The sequence below is a fragment of the Lynx rufus genome, unplaced genomic scaffold (assembly GCF_022079265.1).
Source record: "Lynx rufus isolate CCGP_SWC_20201006 ecotype Redwood Valley unplaced genomic scaffold, mLynRuf1.p SCAF_2, whole genome shotgun sequence".
NCBI lineage: Eukaryota > Metazoa > Chordata > Mammalia > Carnivora > Felidae > Lynx > Lynx rufus.
Window position 1 is genome coordinate 121,719,586 of NW_025814834.1, and position 26,901 is coordinate 121,746,486.

Sequence of the window (26,901 nt, forward strand, 5' to 3'; positions counted from 1 at the left end):
ATGCTAGGCATTGTCCTGAACATTAAACACTCATTTGACACTCACGGCAAACCTCTGAGATTGGTACCATGTATGACAAAGGGGACGTTGATGATGCCCATTTTACCCACCAAGAAGCTGAAGAACAGACAGATGAAGTTCCACAGCTAGTTAGGGGTGAATCCAGAACTCAGGCCCCGGCAGTGCAACCATATCCATGTTCCTAACACATTCTACAACATGATGGGGCTGGTGGGAAGCATGACAACTAGGAAATACTTGCCCTGCCTAATAACACTCCTTTCTTTTTTTTTCTTTTCTTTCTTTTTTTTTTCTTCTTCTTCTTTTTTTAATCCTGTCTGGTCCAGAATAAGAGTCTGTTGAACACATTTAGCTCTCCGGTCACCAGTTAGAGGAGGCCTGGGCTTAAACTAGGAATTGTAGACAAAAATAGGTTTTTATTGGGTTAGGAGGGAATAGAGATTTAAAGAAAGATTATCTACACAAGCCTTGGGCATTGAGGAATCTTCAGGTGCCTTTTGCTAGTCTGCAGGTGCTTTGGTAAGAGGGTCCATGCTAGGGGAGGCTTCAGGGAATGCTGTTGGAACATCATGTCCTTGTGGCCTGGCTAGACTCTTCCTGGAGAGCTGATCTCAAGGGCCACCCAGATGACAGTCAGGCTGTTGACTGTCACAGGTTGGTCTCTGGGATAACAGCAGCTTCACGGAGGAAGAACCCAGCCACAAAGCCACTGACATGTGTATTGTCATAGCACTGCCATGGCATTAAGGTGGCTCCCTCCATGTCCTCCTGGACTATTCAAAATAGTTTCTTCGGCAGGCGGGCAGTCTACGGTTAAGATACCAGAACACCCTGGCTTGCTTCAGACCCCAGCCATCTCACACTAGGGTTTCTGGTTCAAGGGATCCAGGGGTTAGAATGCCAGCCAAAGCCTTCAGAAATGCCTTCGCACAATAATACTCAGAAGCCACAAGTATTCGTTGACTACCGTGGGCCACATTAATAACATGACCCAGATGGTAGGGAAGATAAAGAAGGACTTGTCCTCTGTGAGGCAGCTCACATCTAGTAATAACCAGCCCAACTTTTCCAGGCAACTACAAATGGCTGGAAGTTGCCCCGCCCTTAACACTCACTCAGCAAACGTTGGTCAAGCCCCAAGCAGTGCCAGCAATGTGCAGAGTGGTGCAGACAAGCATGAGACACGTATATTCCTAACTGTGAGATAAGCAACCTATCAGATGGGCAGCTGACGGGCTGGAAGAAGGCAGAGGAGGGCACCACACCCTGTCTGGGACGTGTTGTTTGCTGGCGGGAGAAAGAAGCAAATCAGAACCGCGTGGGCCGGGTTGTGTTGAAGAAAGAGCTCTCCGAGGGGCTGCCGGGTGGGCAGGTCAGAGCAGATGGTTCCTCGAAGGCCGGCAGGACCAGGAACCATCTCGGTGTATAGGTGGGAAGCGGCCTAGAACGCAAAAGCACTTGAGCAGAGTCCGGTTCCGTCCACTTGGGCTGAGGGAGAAGGAGGTATGCACGGGGAGAACACGGTTTCCACAGCCTTTGATGTCACATCATTCCATGGAACAGAATTTGCCTTTGGCAAACTTTGTGTCTCACTGAACCTCTGTAAGTGGATGCCACCAGCCTCTCTATGCATAGTAGTTAAGATCTTGCGTGGGCCCTAAAGTCAGACATACCTGGGTTTGGACTCCTGTTCTGCCACTTACTGGCTGTGCGGACCTCACACAATTTACTGACTCTTCCAGGGTCTCTGTCTCCTTGTCAGTAAAATGGGGTAGTGTCTAACTCCGGGAATTACTGGAAGGATTGCATGAAAACAGGAAAGGATAAAACTACACGTATCATATCAGCCCGGACTATTCAAGAGGATTTTCTGTTAAGAAAAGATAGGGCAAAGCCCTTTGCAAAGTATAAAGATCAATGCCAATTCGGTATTACAACTTTTGTTGCAGATCAGCTCCCCGAGGGGGAGATTTGTGTTTGTTTGGTCCACGGCTGCCCCTCCAGAGCCCAGGACGGTGCCTGGCCTATAGCAGGCGTTCAGTAATATTTGTGGCACAGACCGATGAACGGCGGCCCAGAAGGAAATATACAAACTGAGAGCCCAGCAGGCAGAAGTGAGCTCCCTCATCCGGCTGTAGGACTGGAAGCTGAGCGTCCACTGGAGCACCTCTCCCCTCGCAAGCCTACCGGCTCGAAGGCTGGAGGTGTATCCCCGGCTGCCTCTCCGGAGCTCAGTCTCAACCCCCAGAAATCTCTCCAGCCCTGCAGGCTGGGCTGCACACGCACAGGCCCGCTGCATCTGAACTGGTTGCAGTCACCACCTCCGGGTGGGGGCTATTTTGGATCTGAGGGTGTCAGGAGCATAAAAGGATCAGTCTTGGAAGTTGTGGCTGAGACACAACTCTCTCAGGCAGAGAGTGCTGGCTTCCCTCCCCACGTCTAAACTGGAGCCTGAAATAGCTGTGAGGCTAAAGACAACCTCAGAATAGCTTTTGGCTTCACCACAATCTCAGGCTAGAGCACAACACATACCCAAGAAGGGCCAAATAGGCAGCTCGTGGCGTGGGAAAGTCCTTTGGGGGAGAAAAAATGAAAATCATGATACAAAATCCAGGCTTGTCCTTGTTTGGGGAAGAGTGACAGCATGTTCAGCAACTTCAATGGCACAGGCAGTGGTTGGTGACCAGTGTGGCAAGGTCACAGAGCCAGCAGGGCGGCCATAGCTGGGGGTGCTTTGCATTGGAGAGCCTTGGTATGGGAGCTTCTGAATGTCCAGGAAGATACTTTAGAAAGTATTCATCTCAGGGGTGCCTGGGTAGCTCAGTCGGTTGAACGTCTGACTCTTGGTTTTGGCTCAGGTCATGATCTCACAGTTTGTGGGATCGACCCCCACATTGGGCTCCATGCTGAGCATGGAGCTTGCTTGGGATCCTCTCTCTCCCTCTCCCTCTGCCCTCTCCCATTCTCTCTCTCTCTCTCTCCCATATGGAATCCCATGGAGTTCTCTTCACAAGGCACTATCATTCCCATTTTACAGGTGAAGGAGCTGTGACTCACAGGCATTAAGAAATTTGGCTCAAGTTTTAAGTGGTAGAATTGGGATTTCAATGCTGGTCTGTGTGATTCTGGAGTTGCACAAGTAGGTAGGATTCTGACCTCTTCAAAGGGACAGAGTCATGAAGAAGACAGGTTTCCAGCTCTCAGGTGTTTGAGATCTGTCTCTGGAAGCCCTCTGGGAATGCTGGGGACACCCCCCGGGCCCCAGCCCATGCTTTAATATGGACAGAGATGGGGCTGGAGAATCCAGGGTCTCCCGGTGCAGCTGCCCCTCTCTAGCCTCCCTGGGAGGTGGGAAGTGCAGGGAGCTGGGGATCCAGAAGGAGAGCTGAGGAAGCCAGAGGGCCGCCCACCCGCTGCAGGGTGCCCATCACTTGCAGCTTCTGCTTTTGAGGCCCTTCCTTTCACTCTCAGTGGTCTGCCCCAGGAAGTGCCACATGCCCCCTTGAGGGTCTGAGACTCTTCCTCAAAGATAGATACTCTGCCATGTTTCAACACGAACCATGGTACCCTCCAGAGTGACTGCCAGAGGCAAGGGAGGAAGGATCACGCGAGAAAAAGAGCTCAGACTGAACCATGACCTAGGTTATCTCGGCTGCCGTTCCCATCCTGTTGCTCGAGACCCTCAACCAGCCAATGTGCTGACATCCACTGCTGCTGTCCTCTGTCCCCTTACCCCTCTCAGGCAGAGACCCTGCCTCTCTTGAACCAGGCTGGGAACATGAAGACACTAGGGAAGATGTGGTGAAGGAGAGCACCACGAGAGGGCAGTGTAGAGCAACCCCCCAACCGGTCCATCTCACTAAGGACCTGTCCTTTTCTCAAAGCCAAGGACCAGTCACCAGTGGAACACATTCTAGGGGTCCGTGAGCTTGGCATGGAGAATCTTCACATTCCTTGTGTTTGTTGCTATGGTAAGTTAACGTACAAGCGTGTGTTCTGAATTATCCGATGCCACCTCATGGCTGCGCTTCAAGGCCGTCCTTGACACTTGGCAATAAGTAGCAATATGTTAATTGGCATAAACAAATGCGTGAAGGACAGAGGCATATGTAATATGGAAATAACGTGCTTGTTCTACATGTAGCCCATACGACGTCAACTGGTTTTGCATTTGTTCCAATAGAGCCAGCTGGTATGCAGTATATGGCAAAGCCAGGTGCCAAAGAACCTGAACCTTGGCTGTCATTTTACAAGAGGAAAGCAACCTTCAATAAAACCACCTCCTCCATTATGTTGGACTTTTTGATCTTGTTGCGCCCTTTATATGATATTTAATTGGTATATTTACCTTGGGTTTAGGCTTGTATGATTTAGCAGTTTGTACCTAGTTTCATACAAGCACATATTTAAGTAAAAAACTAATTTAAGTCAACACTGGTCGACCGTGAACATTTTTTTCCTCTTAACTGCCGTTACAAACACAAACTTCAGCCAGGGTGAGGCATCAGTGCTTGGAGTCAGGGAAGGCGGAATAGGAAGGCTGGGGTGTGAAGGACAAGGAAGTGTCCTCCTTAGAAGAGGTAGAGGCCAATCGTGGCAGAGGAAGACTCTTGGATTTGGAAGCAGAAAGAATGGGTTGCAGTCTGGGTTTGGCCACTTTGTGGCCTCCTTGGCATGTTGGTGTCTACTTCTAAAGTTCTGGCTGCTTGGTGAGCTTCCGGTCATCCAGCAACCCCTTAGCTGTTCCCCACAAGCTGGAAGGTCAGGGACTGCTGGGGGTGGCGGCAGGGGGAGCCAACGGGAAGCGGCTTTGGGCTACACAGATCTGCCTGACATGTATGACTGCTGGCCCCCAATAGCCTCCCCCAAGTAAGCTGCCTACCACTTTGCAGTGAATCCATTAGTAGAGGTCAGGGGCAAATAAGCACCAGTCCATGGCAGGACCTTGCTAAAAAGAGCCCACGCTGGCTTGGACTGGCCTTTCCCATCAGCACCCCCAGGGTACACGGTCCATCAGACATTCTGGATTCCATAGACTTGGGTTAGGAATTGGACAACCTGTTTCTTTTCAAGGGTGGGAATAAAGCCAAGCCATCTGGCAAAGAAAATTCTGAAATCGCTGGGGCCTCATCTCTCTGGGACAAGGTCCCCTCTGCTGCTGGTAAGATGGGATTGTCCTCCCCTTCTCCAGGCTCAGGTTTATCATCAACATCAATAATAATCACCACTTAAAAATAGGCCTTTATAGCTTATAAAAGCTCTTCACATGTATTATCTCATTTGGTAATCAGAATAAAGAGCTCCGGGAGAAAGATCCCAAGGCCCACAAGTTAATAACTGTGTCTGAAAACACAGTTATAAAGTAGACACTGGAGACCAAAATCCGGATCTTTGGAACCAGGGCCCCCGTTCTTTCCACCACAAGTGCTGTTTTCACTTGCACAGTGTGCAGGGGAATTGTGCAGCTGTCCCTGCCTTTGGGACACTTATGATCCCAGATGTTTGGGTATCAGCTTCCCAACTTAGCCGTAGGATACTGGGACACATCTTGGAGTTACCCAGAGTGGTCATGCATAAATGCCTGATGTGGTTTTGATCTAAGAGAATAAAGTTGGAGTGATTTGGGCACAAAGGCTTCCTGTCCCGTAGAAACATCCTCCTCTTGCTCGTCCCTGACCAAGTTCCTTGAACAGAGGACGAGGATCTTCATTCTACCACAGGGACTCAGTCCACAGGGCTGGGGGTAGGGGTGTTGCACATAAGACAGCGGGGACTAGAGGAGAGAGGAAGGGAGCAGACAGACTGGTGCTCAGGTACTCAACTTTATCTCCTCTGCAGGTGCCTTGAATATGTGAAATACACATAACCTGAAGAACCAGACTGGATTGGCGATCCTTTAAAACCTTTTGTTTTAAAACAGAGAAGTCTCTTTTTAAAGTGCAGTTTCCCTGGGAAACCCAATACTTCATCATAACAAGCAGAGGTGCTCTTTACTAAAGAGGAAGGGAGGGCAGAGTCATATCCACAGTCCCCCAAACCGCCGCCTCCTTTCGGGGCTCCTCATGGCACAGTTTGGGCACAGTTTGAGAATCACCTGATAGGATAGTTTGCCAGCCGGGCTCCAGGGACACTGAGGTGAACAGCACCCAGGCCCTCCCCGCCAGCACTGCATTCTCAGATCACTGTAACCCAGTGTGACATGGGCCAGGACAGGGGGTGCCTGGGTGCTATGGGACTAGAGGAGAGTGGCCCGCCCCAGCTGGAGACAGAGGGCCTGGGGCAGAGGACGCTTCCCAAGAAGGACTGGTGCTTGTAGAACACTTCTGTAAAACAAAAATACAAATGTTTTAAATAAATAAAAAAAAAAAAAAAAACCTGTTGGTGATTACAGCTGCAAGCACATTCACGAAGTCACTGCCGAAACAGTTTGCATCTCTGGAGGGCAACCAGTACGCTAAGGGGTGGAGAAGTCAGGTCTATGTGGAGAGGCAGGGCTCCCTCCCGGCCCAGCCCAGGCTGTGTGCTTCTGCGGAGCTGAATAGCCTCCAAGCTCCCCAAGCCCGAGCGGTGGCAGGCATGGCCCTCAGGAGTCCCACAAATGTGCTAAGTGTCTGTGTGTGGAAGGGGCAGCAAAATATCCCTGAGCCACCCGAGACCAAAGCCCACTCCTGCCCTGCCCCTTGACCCCTTCGAGATGAGATTCAGCTTCCGTCCGGCCGTAGATCTCCCCTCCTTCTGCCTCACTTCCTTTCCTCTCAGTCTGTCTTCCTGAGTCTCTATGTTTCTCTTTCCCTGCCCCCCTCTCTCCAGAATCGCTCCGAAATCTAGACTTTAAGGACATGGAGAAGCAGCCTAGTATATTATTAAGCACAACCCCCCCCCCAAACCACGACCAACAAAAAAGGCAGTGTACGAAACAGTGGGTGCTGTATCATCCCATTTTTGTTTGTAAAATGACAGCACTGGGAGGGGCACCTCTTTCCTGCTTCAGTTCAGGAAACAAACAAACAAAAAAAAGGAGAAATGAAACCAAAGAGCAGCAGAGGCCGATCTCTGGGCATTTGGGGGCTGACGCTCATTCAGGTAGGAACGTGAATGGGAGGAGAAGAGGAGGTCAGCCTGGAGTATTCTGGGGGATTCAGCAGGCGTTGAAGTCGCACATCTTCCTGGGGCAGGCTCAGGGGGAGGTGGAGAGGGCCGGGGGTGTCCTCATCCATCCTCCTCCTTGGGAACAAACTAAGGTAGCTGGTTAACCCTTTATTACCTAGTGGATGGCAGCAGAAGGCAGGTGCAGATGGGGGCATCGAGGGGCTTAGAGTCTCTGTGAGGTCAGGAGAGTGGGTGGTGAGCTCCCTTGCTCCTCTGGAGTCTGGCTTAGCGTTCCAGTTCAGGCTTTCTACCTCGGTCCGTGGGTTCTGGAGGGATCCATGGATGGGCTCAGAGCGGGGAGCGGTGCATGCAGACTTTTTCTGGGATGATGGTCCACACTTTTTGTGGCATTAAGGAGTGGTCCAAAGCCTCCAAGTTATTAAGAACCACCATTCCCAAAGTTGAAGGAACTGGAACGTTTTGTCTGTTGAAAGGCAGTCATGTGAAAGAAGGCAAAATGCTGCCTGGGTTCCCAGGAAGGAACCAGAACCAAGGGTGAAATTTCACAGGGGGTGGGGGAGGGGGCGATTTCAGCTCTCTGCAAGGACCAACTATTTGAGTGATGTGAAAATAAAACAGGCTGTCGCTCCCCAAGGGGAGTTCCTTGTCACTGAAGTATTCAGTGCTGGGGTGCAAGGTGGACCGAGGGCCTCACGTGTCTGGTCCAACTCTAAACTGGACGGATTGAAGGAAGGCTGGGGCTTGGATGCCCTCTCAGGAAAGAGGGGAGACAGATATCACCCTGTATGTGAGGAGGACATCAGCAGGGCTGCAGAACCTCAGTGTGCCCCGTCTTCAAGAGCCTGGCGGGGGCTAGACCTGTGCGCTGCTCCCTGGGGGCTGCGGAATCTATCTGTGCTGGTTCTCTTTCAGGCAGCTTTCCTCAACTGTATTCTGTGTGATATTATGGGAAATGCTAACGGGTTTTCTCCACCAGTTATTTTTGAAATACAGTAGAAACCTTGGTTTGCGAGCATAATTCGTTCCAGCAGCATGCTCGTAATCCAAAGCACTTGTATATCAAAGCGGGTTTCCCCATAAGAAATAACGGAAACTCAAGGGGCGCCTGGGTGCCCCAGTGGTCAGCGTCTGACTTTGGCTCAGGTCGTGATTTCACGGTTTGTGGGTTCGAGCCCCGCGTTGGACTCTGTGCTGACAACTCAGAGCCTGGAGCCTGCTTCGGATTCTGTGTCTCCCTCTCTCTGTGGCCCTCCCCTGCTCATGCTCTGTCTCTGTCTCTCTCTCTCAAAAATAAATAAACATTAAAAAAAATATAAGAAAAAGAACAGAAACTCAGATGATTCATTCCACAACCCAAATATATTCATATAAACATGATTGCAATATATAATATTGCAATATAATTCAAAATAATAAAGAAAATACAAAATATAAAGAAAAACAAAGCAATTAACCCGCATTTACCGTTGAAAACCTTTGTGGCTGGGCTGAGGGAAACAAGAGAGAGGAGGGTTATTGTGAAGGGCGACTTTCACTATCACTAAGGAATGTCAACTGCAGTACAGTATTAATAAACACTTGTCATATACTGTATTTAATGTCACTGGCAACAAGGCAGCAGAGGAAAGAGTCTACATCTGCAAGCAGCCTGAGCTAGAATGCAGCAAAGCATTCCTAAGCTCACTCTTGTGTGGAAAGGCAAAAGAGTGTCCATAGGTGCTTTGCAATGACAAAAAATACCCAAGTGCCAGTTGTGGGCACCTTCCAACGTTCTGAAAAATCACTCGCTTCTGCCAAACACCACAGCCTGAGACCGAGCATCCGAGCGTGGAGACAATCACCCACAATACTGCAGAGAGAGAGAGAGAGAGAGAGAGAGAGAGAGAGAAAGAGAGAGAAGAACCATTGGCTCAGTTGTGATCATGATTCAGCATCACGTACTACTCATATTGCAAGACATCGCTCGTTTATCAAGTTAAAATTTATTGGACATGTTTGCTCGTCTTGCAAAACACTCACAGAACCAGTTATTTGACATGCAAGGTTTTACTGTATACGTTAGAAAGCCGTTAATCATGTTTACGCAGTTATTTGTAAGTTAAATATTTTCAAGAAAGGTATGCTACAGGAGAAACACCACTCTCCTAGACGACCTGATGCTGGGCTTTCCAGCAACGTTCCGTACTGATCTGGCACTTGCTACCTCAGGTCATGTCGACAGCTGGCTTCCAGTCCGTGATTACTGACATAGATTATGTATCTTGACTTCAAATTTTACCACCTAGTTTTTACTTGGTTACCATTCACCGCAGACATGTGGTTCTTATGGATCTGTGGCTTAAAGGAGGGAAAATTGACGTGAAAAGCAGTCATCTGGGTCTCAACCTGTCTGAATCAAACAAGATAATAGACATAATATCGCAAAGGGAAGGTGAATAGTCATGGTCCTCCATTTCTTTAAAAAAAATAAAAAATGGAGGAGAGCCGCTGTGGATGAAACAATGGCTTTGGAGCAGCCTAATCAGAATGATCACAAAACCATCACGCTTGGTTCAGAGGGACAAACATTACTTCTTATCCGGTTTTCCTTATTTGTGGAGTTGACACACCCTCGCTGGCCACCTGGAGGTAGCCGGCAGATTTCCAATGGGCAGAATCCAGAATTGGCCATGAGCGCAGAACTCACCCCAGTCACTCTGCTTTGCTCTTTACCCCTCAAGAGCAGCCTGAGCGGGCCTTCCCAGCAGGGGACCTCCGAGAGGGTTCCAGTGTTCAAATCCATAACCCAGCCGTTCCTTCCTGACTCCCACTGGGCTGGGCCCATGTTGGAGAGAACCTAAAACTAGGGGGCTGGAGCCTGGGCACGATGAGCTGTGTGGGGCGCCCGGGGGGCTCGGTCGGTTGAACGTCTGACTTCGGCTCAGGTCACGATCTCCCGGTTGGTGAGTTCGAGTCCCGCTGACAGCTCCGAGCCTGGAGCCTGCTTCGGATTCTGTGTCTCCCTCTCTCTCTGCCCCTCCCCTGTTCACACTCTCTGTATCTCAAAAATAAACATTAAAAAAAAAAGAAAAGAAAAAGGAGCTGTGTGGTGTGGAACAGCAGGGGCCCCTGTGACAGGTGCCCACGCCAGCCAACTGCCCCTGCCTTTCCTGGGAAGGCCCTCCGACTAGATGCAGGGGTGGGTGCTGCTCCCGCGGGAAGGGGGCTAGGTCCTTCTCTCTCTCTCTCTCTCTCTTTTTTTTTGATAAAAACGTTTTGTTTATAATTTTTCTTTAAAAAATATATTTATTATTATTTTAAAATTTATTGAAATTGTAACTTCAATATTTAAATTTAGTTGAAATTTTAATATTAAAATTTATCGAAATGTGGTTAAGGCCCTTCTGAAAAGTGTACCCGAGAGTGTGGCAGGCCGGCCGGGGAGACGTGGGCCTGAAGAGGGAACCCAGGAGGGAGGCGAAGGCAGGGAGGAAACTTCAGCTTCCTCTTCTCGTCTTGGCAAGATCTTACAGCCTTCCAAACATCTCTGTACCCTTGGAGGACCGCAGCTGCCGAAGGGGAAACCTGGCCTAGGTCCTGGCACTGACCAACGTCATTCGTCTCGGACCTCCCGGTCAGAGGATGCCTCGGCTTCGTTGGTGCTTAATGACTCTGGAGTGGGGTGCGTGGGGCAGGCACCATGGTTACCTCGGATTTGCTGCTGAGCGTCAGGGCTCTCGGATGCCAGACCGAAGTCACACCGCTCCTAACAAGGCACATGAAGCTTTTGAAATTGGACGTCGTAACTCCAAAGTCTAACCTCTCTCCAATATTCGGGCCACCCTACCCACGCGCACTCCACAGGAGCTCGATGTGCACCCTCTCTTCATGAAGGAGGCATGTTTGCAACGGCTTTGTCAATCCTCGTGTCCTATTGTGAGATGTGTCGATATGTCTGTGCAACAAATCACCTCAGGAAGCTCAGAGAGGCTAAATAACTGGGCCAGCGTCACACAGCAAAGCGGGGGTTTCATTCAAACGTGTTCACGTGCTCTCGACAATCCTGAAGAGTGTCCACAGTGGGATAAAGGGTCTCACCAGCTTCTGCCTCTGTCTTGCTTTGTGTGACCCGGCTCTTTGGGGGAGAAGCATATTATTTCTGGAAGGCAAAGAGGAAAGGAAAGAAAGGGCGACATCTGGGAGGCTGAAAATAGATCCCACCATGGTAAGGATGATCCTGACGCCTCACGAAGGTGGGCAAGGGTCTATTCCTGGATGCTCTGGGAAGGCATAGGAATGATTGTCCAGCCGAGTGTTTTGTAACAAAAATCTTGAAATACGAAATTTCCTTTTCTTAAGGAAATTCTTAATTTCTTAATTTCTTAAATTAAAGGAGAATATAATATCCTTTAAGAAAAGGATAATGCAAGCCTATTAGACCATTCAGCTTTATAAAGGAAGTGGGTAAGCAGCTACTTTTATTATTATTCTTTAAAAGTGGGACCCAAAAAAGCTTAAATAAAGCCAAAGTGATTCACTAAAGGAACCTCCAAAGGGAGGTGACTCATGACATTATGTGCATGCTGTGGGGTAACAGAAGCAGCACTGAATCTGGAATCCAAAGGTACGGGCTGTGTGATCTTGGGCAAGTCTCTTAGCCTCTCTGAGCTCCAAAGGCCTCCACCATAGACTGTGTCCTCTTCGGGGAGTGATGGTGATGAGCATATAACACCCTGATCGTTCCGTCCCCAGCCACCTTGAACACTTTGTTCACGCCACTCTCACAGGCCTGTGCGCATCATGGTGCAATTTCCTGCTTACTTCGCCGAGTCTCCTGGTCAGCCCCACCACCTGCCACATTGTGGTGCCAGTGAATGTTCGCCGAAGGAGTGAATGAATGAATGGACAAATCTGAAAAGCAAAATGCAGGCTTTGGCATTATTGCTATTTTTTGAACACGTATCCACATGAATCACATTGCAAAGAAAATCCTTTTTCAAGCTTCTGGTCATAGCCAGAAACCGAATATTATGCAACATTCGAGAGACGGTCAGAAATGACGCAAAGCATTGGATGCTCTTTGCCCCTAATGAGGTGAGTTTCTCCCCAAGCGTTTCCCCTATTAGACGGAAGTGCCCACTTCCCGGGGTACTCCAGACACTCCAGATGGATCCCAGAAGCATGGGCAGCTGAGACCCCGGGGCCCGCTGGGACCTTACCATCCCTACCTCTCCATTCTAGCTCACAGATGGGAAAACTGAAGCCCGGGGAATAGAAGTGCTTTGCTCTAGGCCCCCCGGAAACCTGGTCGGCAAGCCACAGCGGCAGCTCAGGTGCCTGCCGGTGCAGCCAGAACTCTCCCCCCACCCAGCCAGGCTCCTGACAGGGCACGAGGCAGGGAGCAGAGGCTCCAGAAGCCCCGGCTTGCCATGGAGCGTGGGTTTGGCTCCCAAATCAGGGGGGTTGTGCAGATGTCCAATAGCAGGCCGAGCTCAGATTAATTCCATAAACGTTTACTGAGCACCTATCATGTACCAGGCGCTGGGTTTTTAAGGTAAAATATGAGGGGTTCATAAATTCTGGTTTGACACAAGCCGCTTGGGATCGGACACCTCCTTTTGGGAGAGGGATCTGAGAAGTGCTTTCCTCCAGGCTGCACCCTATCTTGCCCGGTCCTCTTTCTGTCCTGGGGGCTTCCCACGCTGGTCTCCAGACCTCACGCTTGTGGAGTCACTCTCCTCTCCCTGGGGCTGCCCCCACTGTCCCTCCTCCCCTCCTGCTGGGACAGCAGTGTCCAGGCCTTTCTCCCCCACCACTCCCCCTGCCTAACTCCCCAGGGATGGTGGAGGAGGACAGCTGTGGAGAAGGTACTAACCCTGTGACCCTGGGGACAGAGCCAGCTCCTGCCCCTCCCTGCTGCCTGGCAGCTGCCCAGGACTGTGACAGGAAGGTTCCCCCTTTACCCCAGCTGTTCTGTGGCCTTCGGGAGGCCGTGGGCCAGAGCCCAGAGGGAGCCAGGCACCCTATGCATCAGTGCGCTCCAGGCAAAGACAATTTCCTAGGGAAGGCTGGGAAACAGAGCCAAACGAGCCCTGTGTTCAGACAGAGAACAAAATAGAAAATGCCAGGAGGGGAACTGGACGCAGGGGCAGGGTGGGGCAAGAGGAAGTGTCTGGAAACCTCTTCTCTGCCTGGTGGCTCCGAGTCTCCACATGGCCAGAGGCTGGAAGGAAGGCCCAGCTGGGACGGATGTGACCATCCAGTCTCCCCCCTGTGTCTAGGTGGGGAATCCAAGGCCCAGAGAGGGGAGGGAACTGCCCAAAGCTGCACAGCAGTTAGAGACAGGGCAGGACTGGATTCCCCGAGCCCAGTCTCTGGGCTGCGTGTTGGGGCCTGCGGTCCCAAGTGTCTGGGGGTCACAATCTTCACCTCCCTTCAGTGCCCCCGTGGCTCACTTGGTTGTCCGTCCCTCGTGGAAAAGCAGCATTTCCGATGACCTTCTAGGAGTTTAAACCCAATTGGTCCTGATCCAAAAATGTGTCCAAACCCAATGTTTGGCTTCTGTTAGGAGGTTTATAACATGCAATTCCACAAACAGAGCAGCTACTGAACCCTAACCTTGGGTTCAGGCCCGCTTGACCTGGGAAGGACACAGGCAGGGATGTGATCAACGTCTGACAGTCCCAGTAGCGCACTCCAGGCAGGGAACCCCAAGATGCACCCCGAATACGGGAGGCACTGAGTGACCAGGCAGCTTGTGGACAGCGACAGTGCCGTGCTGAGGGCCCTAATGAGGGCTGCCTGTACCAGCTCTTTTCTGACGAGGGGACTTACTCTGGACCCTGATTTCGAGCCCCTCCCTGGCCCAGTGTGGTAACAGCCAGCCGGCCTGCTCCAAGGGGTTGCTGGCAATGAAAAGAACAAAGGAAGAGATAGAAAAACCTTTGGGTTTTCATTTCAGCTGCGTTATTCTTGAGCTGTGTGACCTTGGGCCAGTCCCTTTCCTTCTCTGGGCTTCCCTTTTCTCATTTGTTAAATGAAAGTGTAGTCGAGATGAGCCCTCAGATCCTTCCAGTCCCAAGACTCTGACTCATATGAACTCAAGGAAGATCTGCCCATGCCCACCCAGCCCAGGACTTTCTCCTCGTGGGATTTCCTCACGTGAGCCTCTCACATGGTGCTGACCTCTGAGATCGTATTCACGGGAATCCTCGCCCAAATGTGGAGTTGAAGAATGACTACACTTTACAGAACAGGAAAGCCATTCTGTAAGGGGAATCTCTTTTCTTTTTACTTTCTCTCATCACATTCCCTGGGAACACGCAGCCCTCAGGGGCACCATGCTAACCAAAATTAAACCAGCTTTCTCCGTGGGGTGAAAAATTAGTTTCTATTGCATCTCAATGGGCTCAGCAAAGAAACCACGTGGTTCTTGGATGCTGAGGACATCCTATATCTAATTCTGGTGCGCTTTTCCCCTTGTTCTTATCACTGAAGCTCGTTTTGGTACCCAAAGTATAAAACTGCACCTGCAGATATGTTCTTGAGTTTAGAAGAAGCTGGGGCAGCAGGGGGTGGGGATGGGGGGTGGGTTGCTCTTCTCTAGTTGTACACATGCTTTACTGAACTCATGTGCGTCTCACACTGTCCCTGGTCAGCTTTCCTTCTGCAGGGTGCAGCCTGCGTAACTGTCCATGGCAATCCTGGTCTTCAGGAGTGGTCCATCTTGTGCTTCCCTAAACAGAGGTCTAACTTCTCTTTTCTGCTGACTTCTCAGCCCTGACAGCTGAGATAGAAACCTTTAAGAGTTTAATTCCTTATATGAAGTCATTTGAGATGTCAGCATCCTCTCTTTCCAGCGTCTGAAGCAGAAGAGAAACGGTCTTGGCAAAGTGCAGCACTGAATCCACGCAGCTCTTTCTGGAAAGTCTGCCTGGCCTTATCTAGAGCTGAATGCACTCTCCCTTCTTTCCTCCTACCTCTATCCTGGGTACAAATTGCTCAGAGCCGAAAACCTCAGTGACAGGGGCACCTGGGTGGCTCAGTCGGTTGAGTATCCAACTTTGGCTCAGGTCATGATCTCACGGTTCATGGGTTCGAGCCCCACGTCGGGCTCTGCACTGACAGCTCAGAGCCTGGAGCCTGTTTCGGATTTTGTGTCTGCCTCTCTCTCTCTGCCCCTCCCCTGCTCGTGCTCTGTCTCTCTAAGTCTCTCAAAAATAAATAAACATTAAAAAAAAATTTTTTTAAAGAAAACCTCAGTGACAAACTCAAGGCGTACTGTCACTTCTGCCCTATTCTACAGCAAAGTGCACCACAAGGAATAGGCAAACACTGTGCATTTGGGGAAGCACTTCAAAGTTACATGGAAAAGGCTTGGCTGTGGGGTGGGGCGTAAAGAATTGGGATCATTGATGAAGTGAGCCTACCACACCCCACCTTCTCCCGCACTCTGTCCAGTCCTCAGATCCTCCTTCTGCGTCTTCTCTACTTGATCAGACCCCACCCCAAAATATGTGTAAAACTTTCCCATCTTAAGAAAAAAGTATTATGAAAGAAAGAAGATAAAATATAGAGGTGTGTATAAAATAAGAAAAAGCATACAAAATACGGAACGATGTTGTCCATAACAATGAAACGGAAGCAATGCAAAATTCTTTTAACTTTTTTAAATGTTTTTACTTATTTCTGAGACAGAGAGAGACAGAGCATGAGTAGGGGAGGGGCAGAGAGAGAGGGAGACACAGAATCCGAAGCGGACGCCAGGTTCCGAGCTGTCGGCACAGAGCCCGACGCGGGGCTCGAACTCGCGGAGTGTGAGATCATGACCTGAGCCAAAGTCGGACGCTTAACCGACTAAGCCACCCAGGCGCCCCACACTTTAACAGAGGAAGAGTTTGGTGACGTGCCACACAGGGTGGATGGAGGTGCATTATGCAGTCATTATAAATGATGGTTAGGAAGACTACTCAATAGCATGTGATAAAGCAAATTGAAAAACGACAATACAGACCACACACGCAAGCCTATTATAACCATGTTCACATAATAACCATAACATGCAAAACTGATAAAATCTGAATAAGATCTGTCGGTTGTGCCAATGTCAATTTCCTGGTTTTGATATTTCGCCACGTTTATGTAAGACATTACTGTCGGGGGACACTGGTTGAAGAAAACATGAGAGCTCTCTGTTCCATTTTTGTCAAACTCCTGGGAGTTTCTAATTATTTCAAAATTTAAAAAAGCATAAAAGCCCCCAATTGTAGAAAGAAGAAGCCTGAAAAAGTTAAAATAGCTACAGTATGTGACAGAAACACGGGTGATTTTCTTCATCTTATTTTTTAATGAATGTTTCCATTTTTTTTTAATTTTTTTTTTCAACGTTTATTTTATTTTTGGGACAGAGAGAGACAGAGCATGAACGGGGGAGGGGCAGAGAGAGAGGGAGACACAGAATCGGAAACAGGCTCCAGGCTCTGAGCCATCAGCCCAGAGCCCGACGCGGGGCTCGAACTCACGGACCACGAGATCGTGACCTGGCTGAAGTCGGACGCTTAACCGACTGCGCCACCCAGGCGCCCCAAGAATGTTTCCATTTTTTAAGGTCAATGTGTCATTATGGGAAGGAAACACCCACTGTATTTTTAGGAAGGAAACGTTCAATTCCTTCAGCTGCTCCCGCTGTGGCTCTAATACCTACCTTAGCCATCAGCCTGCCGGACAGTGCACTCCCTGAGGGCAAGGCTGTGTTTTGATCACCCTCGGGCACCTCTCCTGCTCCCCTTCTGGTGCCCAGACTGGGCTTCATACTAACTGACTCATAAATGCAACAAATAGGTATTGAACCCAAACTCCACTGGGTACTGGGGTACCATGTGCCACTTTTTTCAAGACGCACGGAAGAACACCTACCTTCAAAGGGCTCACAGTCTCCAGACAGGTGTGTGTTTAATGCAACACAGCAAAGCTCCACGTAGGGAAGGACAGAGAGTGGCAGGAACACAGAAAGGGAGGAGCTAGCTGTGCTCCCGATCACAGGGAGGGCTTCACCCAGGAGATAACGCTTGGGCTGGGCCAAAGGGTGAGGAGGAGGTGGTCAGGTGGACAACTCAGAAGGGTATTTTCCAGATAAAGGATGACCTTGGACAAAGACGTGGAGAACAGCACAATGGTGCCTAGGGCATTCCGAACCCATCATTTGCATCCTGGGGATGTTTTCAAACTTTATTTATTTATGGGACGCCTGGGTGGCTCAGTTGGTTAAGCCTCTGACTCAGTTTGGGCTCAGGTCATGATCTCACTGTTCATGGGTTTAAGCCTCACAGTGGGCTCTGTGCTGACAGCACAGACCCTGCTTGGGATGCTCTCTCTCCTCTCTGTCTGCCCCTCCTCTCTCTCTCTCTCTCTCAAAATAAATAAATAAACATCTAAAAAATTTTTTTAAAAAGTATTTATATCAAAGTATAGTTAACACGCAGTGTCACATTCATTTCATGTGTATAGCCTGTTGATTTGACAATTCTATACATGACTCAATGCTCACCATGGTAAGTGTTGTTAGCACCTGTCACCATACAACTTTATGACAATATTATTGACCACATGCCCCTATTGCAGTACTCTTCATCTCAATGTTTTCACTAGAAAAAAAATTTTTTAATTCTTTTTTTTTAAATGTTTATTCATTTTTGAGAGACAGAGACAGAGCATGAGTGGGGAATGGGTAGAGAGAAAGAGAGGGAGACACAGAATCCAAAGAAGGCTCCAGGCTCTGAGCCATCAGCACAGAGCCTGACGCGGGGCTCAAACCCGCAAACCGTGAGATCATGATCTGAGCCAAAGTCGGACGCTTAACTGACTGAGCCACCCAGGCGCCCCTTCACTAGAAATGTTTTTAATCAGAATTACATAAACACTAATGAATTTTTGTTAAGCAAATATGTCCCAGCATGAATTCTGTTGAACCAATTTTTCCTTTATCAATTTGTCTACACAATGCAATTAAATCCTTTCATTTTTTTTAGTTTTATTTATTTATTTTGAGAGAGAGAGAGAATGAGAGAGATTGAGCGTGAGTGGAGTGGAGAGGAGCAGAGAGGGAGAGGGAGAGAATCCCAAGCAGGACTCGAACTCACAAACCATGAGATCATGACCTGAGCTGAAATCAAAGGTCAGATGCTTAACCAACTGAGCCACCCAGGCGCCCCTTGTTTCATATTTTTCCTTATTTTTACATTCCCAGAATTGTTTTTGCCCATCTATTCTTTTTTTCTTTGCTTTGCACAGCAAAGCTTTTATTCATTGGTCTCTTTCTTTTGTTCACCTCCTATTGTACTGATTAGAGCTTTTGCCATTAGGAGGTTATATGCCTTTATTCGTATCAACTTTGATTTCCCTAGGTCAAATTTTATATGAATTAATATGGTCTAGGGTCTCTTACTGTTTTTCTGATTGTTCGGTTAAAAAATAATTTTACCAAGTGTAAGTTTTGCTATTGTCACTTTTATTTTGTTTTGATTTTTCTTCCAGAAATAGTCACAATGAATCGAATACACTGCCAAACCCTTGCTTTTGTTTTAGATTATCCATGAGAAAACTGAGTGAATTTCGAGGCAAACAGAGAGATGGGTAGAGAGAGAAAAGGCACAAGATGCAAGTCTCCGAGAGGCAGAGACAGGCTGCGGACTTTCTACCCTACTACCTGCTAAACACAAATACAGGGAAGTGTCTCTCTGTCTCTTTTTGCTTGGACAACAAAACACCCCACCTTTAAAGGAAGATGAGAAAATCCATGCTTATTACAAAGTGTCACTCACAAAGTTCAGCACATAACAAAAATTACTAGACATGTGAAGAGACAGAAAAATGCAACCTGTTGTCAAGAGGAAAAGTGGTCAGTAGTTCTCGATGGAAAATTTTAAATAGAAGAAAAAGACATCAGTCGTATATTTAGAAGGACCACCCAGGTCGCCAGTGACCGAAGGTCCATCGAGAAAGGACTGGCCAAGGAGGAGACAATGAGTCCTCTTAGCAGACTCTCCCACTGGCTGTAAAGGAAGGTGACAAACATGTAGACGAAGGTCCTGCAGATCTGTGAGTTTTGTGGTTATGCTAAGATCACAAATGACAAGGCTGGAAAAAAATCTTAGTGCTCTGTCTACCCGTCTCATTATTTGTGGGGGAAGTTGGGACTCGGGGAAGATAAGTGATTTTTCTAAGATGAATCAGGATTAGAACCCAAACCTCATAACTTTCCCGTGTCACGTGGCCTCCCTGTGACTATCTTGTGCTCAAAGAGGGTCTCTGAGTGACTATGTGTGTTTTCACAGTGGGGAAGTCCTAGCCATAGTTTCTGAGACAACATCAAAGTGTCATTTCTTCTTTTCTCTCCCACAGAGGACGAGGAGGTTTCCAGTAAAGCTGTCAGATAGTCACACAAAGTCATCACAAACCAGACTTAATGCCCAGTCACCTAGGCGGTTGAGATTTGAAGCTACCGAGATTAGATTTCTCGAAATATGTGTGCTCATATTCACACTTGAATCTGTTTTGTTTTTGCCCAGAAGTAACACGATGCGGCCATGACTGTGGCTTTGATCCATGGTCGTGCCCAGTTAATATTATCCAGGAGAAAAGAAAACTACATTCCCTGAGCTGAGTTTGCACTTGCAAAGGAATGAATCATGTCTTCGCCCTGATTCTGGGAACAAATTTGAGGCATCAACAGATCAACAGTGGTTCTGTGGGTTTATCCCCCACAAAAGACAGCCACCCCCATCCCACCCAACCCATCCCTGGGCTGCTCTTTTTTTTTTTTTTCCTACAGAAGGGACATGTTTGGGATGATGGCAGTGAAGACCAGGAGATGTGTTGTTACTAAACATTGAAGTGGAGATATCAAGAATATAGCTGGATGTCCAAGTCTGGACTTGAAGAGCAGGTCTGTGAATAGTCGGAAGGGTTCGGCAAGGCATAAACCCTTTGAATGATACCCAGGCTGGGTGGTATCATCACCATCCGCGGAAGAGCAAGCTTGCACATCCATCTAGTAGGCTGTCTGTACCGTGTTCTACGGAGCTGCTTCCATCTGTTAAACACATCTCTTATCTTCCACTATTTGAGGCTGCTCTTGTCTAATCTCTCGGCAAGTGATTTCCAAGTACATGACATGCCTGACAATGAAATGGGCTCTTTCCTGTAGAAGTATGTTCCTCCTTAGTCGCCAGAGCTGGTGGAGCCTGGGCCCCACAACCAGGGGCTCTATCTACTTGGGTCTTTCTGCCCTTCCCAGAGGGCCTGCTGCTGGCTGGGACTTGGTGCTGGTGCTCAGGGCAGGGGTGCTAAGACAACCAGAGTAGCCCAGGTACAGGGTTGGCCATGACCCCTAAGCCCCCTCCCTACGCTAACAATGGATAAAATTCTCCCATTGGTTACAGAGGGAAAGAGGTTAAGCATCCACCACAGACCGGGTAGGTAGCGTCGATTTTATGTGGTCGTCTTGTTTAATCTTAACCACAGCCCTGTGAAGCAGGCAGCCTCACATCCGCTGCTTTTACTAATCAGAAAACCCAGGCTCCAGAGATCAAGTCTCTGCCCAGGGTCACACAGCCCGTGGATCATGTTCGGGTCCCTTTGACTTCAAAGGCCACACCCTTCCTGCCAGCCGCGCTGCCTCCAGAAGTACAAAGTGGGGACGCACACCTGGGGAAGCTTTGGGATCCTTGGGAACTTGTAACTGGGTGTATTCATGATATATACCTGGTGTAACGGAGGGGAGTCTCGGGGGGGGAAAAAAAAACCCATGTGAATGAGAAGTAGCTGCTAACAGCTGTGTATTTCCAAGCCATATGTTGTGGGATATTCAAATCTTTACAAACCAACCATGGCAGAGAATTGGAAACCACAACACAAGGTGAGGGTACATCCACATGAGTGTGTGCTCCCCTCCCTTCAGGCATGGATGTGATCTCAGCGGGTGTGAGGATGGTCTCTTTCTCATACAAGGATGTGTATGTGTATGAAGAGATTGGAAAGTATGTTTCACCAGGTAAACAGTTAGTTTCTTTCCTTTTCCAAAGCACGGAAGACAAAACAAGACAAAAAAGTTCCTGCTTTTATTTATGTGCTAGTCTTCAAAGATATATGTGACTTGCAATATTAACTTTTCCTGCAACCTCAAACCATTTATTTAACCACTTAAGTCCACGAGTGGGCAATTCTGAGTTTTTAGGAACCAGTCACAAGGAGGCATACATCATGACTTACTCAAATACGAACTAAACTCTTGCGACTCAGGTTCTCTGGAAATTCTTATCTAGGGGACCAGAGAAACCAGACCTACCCAGCTGGCTCAGGGAGGGGTTGGGAGAGGCCACAAGTTGGTAGATTTCAAGCCAGAGGACCTTCTGCCTTCTCTATCTGCTTTTCACGGAACTGCCAGAATTTAGCACGAACCAAGGGCAACCAGCTTATTTTTAGAAGTGCTTCAAGTTTTCCAGCAGTGCGCACAGGCACGAAGAGAAGGGTTCACTGGCCCGGTCGAACTTGCCAGCGCCCCCAGAGGGAACCAAGAGACTTGAAGCGTGGTGGGGAGAGGAAGGGCCACCTGTCGGGGCCGGCAGCCCGGGTAGAGGTTTCTGAGAAGGGCTGGACAGGAAGGCATCTGGCTGAGCATTTCCCCGTCCGACCCCTCAGCCACCTGCCCAGCAGGCTTCTGGCCTGTAGTGGGACCTCTCTGACTCCGCCAAGCAGGGAGGCATCTTGGCGGCCGTCCACCCGAGCAGAGACACTGGCTTCCATGGTGTCCCCAGGACAAGCGCACACCACACATCTTTAGCACATGCCCCACTGCTCACCCCACTGTAGGGACTCCCCAAACAGTGGTTGAATGAAGAAAGCATTTACCCTGCCCCCCTCCTTCCTGCTCTGCCCAACAAGATTTCCCCAGAGAACTCGAAAGGCAGTTGTCATTTTGTACCCGCTGAGCCGTTGAGCCATGCGGATTCTGGATGCCACTCAAGAGGAAAGCAGTGCCAGGCGGATTAAATTGAATTCAGCAAACATTTGTTAGCACATACAGCACTGTGCGTGTGGGACCAGGTAGCCGGGAAACACGCCTTCGTTGCAGAGATCCCAAGTCGGTGGCGTGTCCGCGGCAGTCATCAATAATTGATCACAGCTTCTTTCCTGTAGGGCCAGAGGTGGCCTAAGGGTCATCTTGGCAAAGCCGTCCAGGCAGTCACTAAATGGGACCAGACCTAGCGCTCAGAATGGAGCCTACCGCCATCCCAAGAGTGGGTCCGCGCCCGGCTGGGCTTCTGTATCAAGTTTGATAAGTAAAGCGTGAACAGAAAGCTTTTGACCTCTGGAAGCCTAGAACTGGGGAAGAAATAAACACCTGGAAGATGAGGCGCCCCTTCCTTCCTCCCAGATGGGTCATCGGTTGCATGATTTTGAGAACAAGATGCTTTTCGGCTCACAAAACCAAGAAACCTCAGTCGTGCCCACAGAACCACAGTAAACACTGACGCTCCAATCTAAGGTCTCCCCCTACCATGACTCGGCCCCTTCAAGGTGAGCTTTCTTCCTCATCACACCAGGACTCTGAGTCCCTTCTCTGGGGTCCCTGTCATTGTGGACTGCAGGTCGTTCCCCAGCCACCTTCGCCCCCACACCAGCGGACCCCAGCCCGCCTCGATGCCCATCCTCTCCCATCTCATCCTGGAAATGGCCTAGATGCTATGACTTTCAGGAAAGCCGCCGGACGTGAGATTTTTGGGAACTGCACTGGGTTGCTCCGGGGATTCTGTTCCACCATTCTCACAGGTAAAACTCAGCTTCCCCAGAGATTGTACCGGAAGACTTCAGGTCTCTTCGGTTCCTGGAGTGTGTGTTTCAAGGCTCTGGGGCCATGTGAACAGCCAGCAGCCCTGGGGGGACACTTGCTCAGAGCGTCCTTCCAAGGGATCTTGCATCATCAGCAGGGAGCCCGGACCCCAGGTACAAGGTGGGAGGCATGTGTCATCTTCATTCATGCTGTGACGTCTCCACTGTCCCAGACACTGTCATCTTTGTCGTCATCCCCAAGCACACAGTCACCCTTTCCTGGGGCATGTGGCTTCCATTGCGCAGCAATGACAGTCCAGTTGGGGAAGGAGGTTATCCACGAGCAGTGATATACAATCCCACAACTCCTGTGCTCACAGCTGAATCAATGTACCGGCACGGACACTCCTAAGCCTATACAAGTTCTGGGAAGCATATTAAAAAATAGCCAATAAAATTAGGATTTGAATCAAATATCAGTTAAACGTGCTCGTATAGTTGGCATTTCTTATATTTTCCTTAAAAAGCTACCTTGAGCCTTTGGGGCCCAGGCAACGAGGAATGACTCGGTATGCGTTTTCACGTTAAAAAAAAATTTTTTTTAACGTTTATTTATTTTTGAGACAGAGAGAGGCAGAGCATGAATGGGGGAGGGTCAGAGAGAGAGGGAGACACAGAATCTGAAGCAGGCTCCAGGCTCTGAGCTGTCAGCACAGAGCCCGATGCACGGCTCGAACCCTCAAATTGCGAGATCATGACCTGAGCCGAAGTCGGACGCTCAACCGACTGAGCCACCCAGGCGCCCCGCGTTTTCATGTTTTTTTTAAAAAAAGGCAGTAAGTTATTTCACATGTTAAATAAAGAGTACATTACAAATGTCAAGTTCTAAGCCTCTGCCTTTAAAATAACCTTCTATTCCACAGAGTTTGCGATCTGGATTTTTAAGGGTGATGTCACAGACTCTGCTCAGAGGGAAAACTGAAGAAACAAATGGAAATTTTGCATGGTTTTGTCCACATCTGTGTCAATTCACCAACTAACACAAAACATCAGCCACACGCCCTCCTTCTCCCAGGACAGAGCCTGGGCCATTTGGATCATGGAACACAATCAGCGAGTAGCCAGGTTCCCCCGCCCGTGGGAAAATCAGATGTTTACATCATCTAGAAGAATCCCATCTCCCCCAGAGGGTCAATTCAGCCCTGCACGTATCTCTTACCAATGACCTTCGAAAGTCTGTTACTTGAGGTTCCTTTCCCTGCATTGATGACATCCTGCCTTGTCCCTGCCATCACATGGGCAATTCTCTGCCATATTTCAGGTCTCAGCTTCGAGGTCACTTCTTCTGGAAGTCTTCCCCAGTTCCCAGCTCAGTCGCGTCTGTCCCCGCTTTACACCCCTAGCCATCTCTCATCACGTCGGGAGCCAGGGGTTCAACTGAGCTTCATGTTCTGTGCGGGCAAAAACTTGTCTGCCTGTCTCACCAAGACTTGGCCCACAAGACCCTGTCAACCACACGGCGTGGGTTCAAAAACATCCAGGGAATGAATGAATGAGCGAACGAACTAGGACTAGGCACTCGCCTCACTTTTCAGGCGTGAGGTTCTCCGAGGCCAGACCCATGGGGGCTCTTCTCAAACATGTCCTTCTCATGCAGATGCATTTTCTTTCCCCTACAGAACAAAAGCCAAGGAACACCTGCTCAGGTACACAGCCCTGGCATTCTTCTGGAACAGGGATGGGCAAACTACCCCTCAAGAAATCATTTCACTGAGCCACGCTCATCCGTTCGCACGTCTGTGACTCCTTGCACATTGCAGAGGTGAGGAGCTATAACAGCACCGATCGGGCCCGCAAAGCCTTGAATATTCACGAGCTGGCCCTTTGCAGACAGTGTGCTGAGCCTGGCTTTAGAACATCAGAGCAGAGGAGGATCAGAAGAAGACACAGGTGGGGGAATGAACGGACAGCACAGGGGTGGGAATGTCAGAAGAGGTGTCTGGGCCCCCAAAGGAGCCTCTGAGCGCCCCCACTCCCACTCCCGGTGTTGAGAAGTGTGCAGGCTTCGGTGGTGGACAGCCTGGGATTCACCGCGTCATAGCTGAAGGTTGCACGATCTCAGCAGGTCGCCTCGCCACCCTGAGCTTCAGCCTCTACATCTTTCAAAGAGAAACCGCCTGTATCGCAAGGTTTTCGTGAGACTCAGATGAAATGAGAAGGGGCAAGTGTCTGAGAGCTAATACAGGGCAGAGTTTGCAAGCAGACTTGTTCTAGATCCAGGTTCAAGTTCTGACCTGCCTTTTATAACTCTGGGGCCCCGGGAAGCACTCAGCCTCTGCGGACCTGTTTCCATGCCTCTTCCATGAGTCGGGCAGGGCTTCCCAGCAAGGCATCGCTACACAGATTAAATGGCACCAGCACAGACCCTGGCAGTCGGGAGGTTCCCTCCACTGTCAGGGTCAAGTTTTGTCGAGCACAGGTCCTAATGCAGGGCATGTGTGCAGTGACTCTGATGTCCTTGCATCCTTCCTCCTGCACATGGTCAGGACCTCATCCTCAGAATTCACAAGCCTATCCTGCTGACAGCTTGGTGAATGACTCTAGACAGCTCAAGGGGCCTCTCTAGATAACTAAAACCTGGCTTATAAAATGATGGGGTTGGTCTGCTCATTTCTAAACTGTGCTGGTTTAGAGAACCTCCTAAAACGCTCAGCCTCCCTAGCTCTTCTCTTAGAGATTCTGGTTCCCGAGGCCTAGAATGGGACCCAGGTTGGAACCTGTCCTTTAAATGTGATTCTTGACTGTAAGGTTCCTTGGGAAATACTGGGGTCCATGCACTCTAAGGTCCTTGAGGCTGAAAAACTCCTGTATGTTCAAGTTCTACAACCCTGGTGTGTGTGTGTGTGTGTGTGTGTGTGTGTGTGAAAGAGAGAGAGAAAGGGGGAGATGTGTCTTCGGGCTGATGAAACTGTCAGCCAGGCATTACATATCAGAAAGATTTTAGGTTGTCAACTTTCGAGAATTAGTCAGCACATGACGTTTCCACGCCCGGGCCGCCAGTATGCACATGTGACTGTTTGCCTCTGTCTTTCTGACTCACATCTGCTTTCCTCCAGAGACCTCTGGCCGTTCTGAGAACCAGCAAGGGACAAGAGCCTGTGGCTGGAGCATCCCTGCCAGCCATGCCCGAAAAATGCCCATTCAAGAGCTTCTAGAAAACTCACCACCCTCCCCGCCCCTCTCAGCACAGGCCAGGGCTCCAGAAGGCTAAGTTTGAGGGAGGTGCGCCTGAAGGCGGAGCCCCCAGAAGTAGGGCTGAGCCAGGGGCGAGAGGCAGAGCTGGTAGGGGTGGCGAGGAGAGTGGCTGTGCAGCCAGGGCCCAGTCCTGAACCTGCCACTTGCAACTGCAGGCCTGGGGGCAACTCACTTTACATGTCCAAGTCTCAGTTTCCGCCCCCCCACCCAAAAATGCTACACAGTGTTGTGAGGGTTAAGTGAGATCATTGGTGAGCTCATTTTGTAAATGCTGAAGCTGCCTGGGTCACATGCCCCCTCCAACTCTGCACATCACCCTTTTCCAGTTCTCTTGAAAGTTGCACCTGTAATGCACAACCCCAAGTTTCTAGTGACCAGGCCTCGGCTGTTGGGGTTTTTTTTTAGCTTCTTAGACTGTGGAGATGCAAATAGCTGTGCACCTGGAGAGTTGTTTAAATTATTCTCCCTTCCCGAGCCTTACTTTCTAGGTCCGGGGGAGAGCGTGACATCCCCAGGGTGCAGGTTGGGCTGACACAGGCTTGGGCTGTGTGGAGACAGGGAGGCCCCGGAAGGTGAGAGAAGAGAATGCCCTGGAGACTCAGAGGGTGACACAGTGCCCCTGGGCTCAGGGACGCAGGGAAGGACTTCCCGGAACATTGTGTGTGTTCAGAGATTTCTGTGCATTTGTGTTTGTAATTGCAAATGTGC